Source organism: Lathyrus oleraceus, chromosome 6, assembly GCF_024323335.1.
Source record: "Lathyrus oleraceus cultivar Zhongwan6 chromosome 6, CAAS_Psat_ZW6_1.0, whole genome shotgun sequence".
NCBI lineage: Eukaryota > Viridiplantae > Streptophyta > Magnoliopsida > Fabales > Fabaceae > Lathyrus > Lathyrus oleraceus.
Window position 1 is genome coordinate 104970750 of NC_066584.1, and position 582 is coordinate 104971331.

The window sequence follows — 582 nt, forward strand, 5'->3', positions numbered from 1 at the left end:
GAACGTTAATCTTTGTGATTATTGTAATATATTGACTATAGTGGATTAAATCCTTATGTATAAGGCAAAATCACCTTGGCGGGTGGACTGGAGTAGCTTTGAGTTTCAAGCAAACCAGTATAAAAATAGTTGTATTTTTATCAATTTGTTGTTAACCTGTTGGTAGTGCTCTTGTTTTGGAAAAAGCTTTTGCTTGTAAAACCCAATTTAAACCCCCTTTTCTTGTGTTTTTCACACCTTCAATATCATCAAAATTATCACCATGCATTTTCCACAACTATGCACAACCTCATTACAATTGATTAATTCAAAAACCAATAATAAACAATAGCAAAATATCTCCAAACAATAGCTTAATCACAGCACAACCATAAAAATTGGAGTCGGCACTTAATTCCAAGCAACTGAGCAAATGTTGCTCATTGTGGCAGCATGACCGTTTACCCGTCACCAAGGTGATGTCCGTCACCCTCTCACACCACCTCACACGTGATCACCATAACGCCCGTCCTATGAAATTGTGTCAGGCGACCATGACGGAATACTCGTCAGGAAGTGACGTCCGTCAGTGCCTCAAAGGCC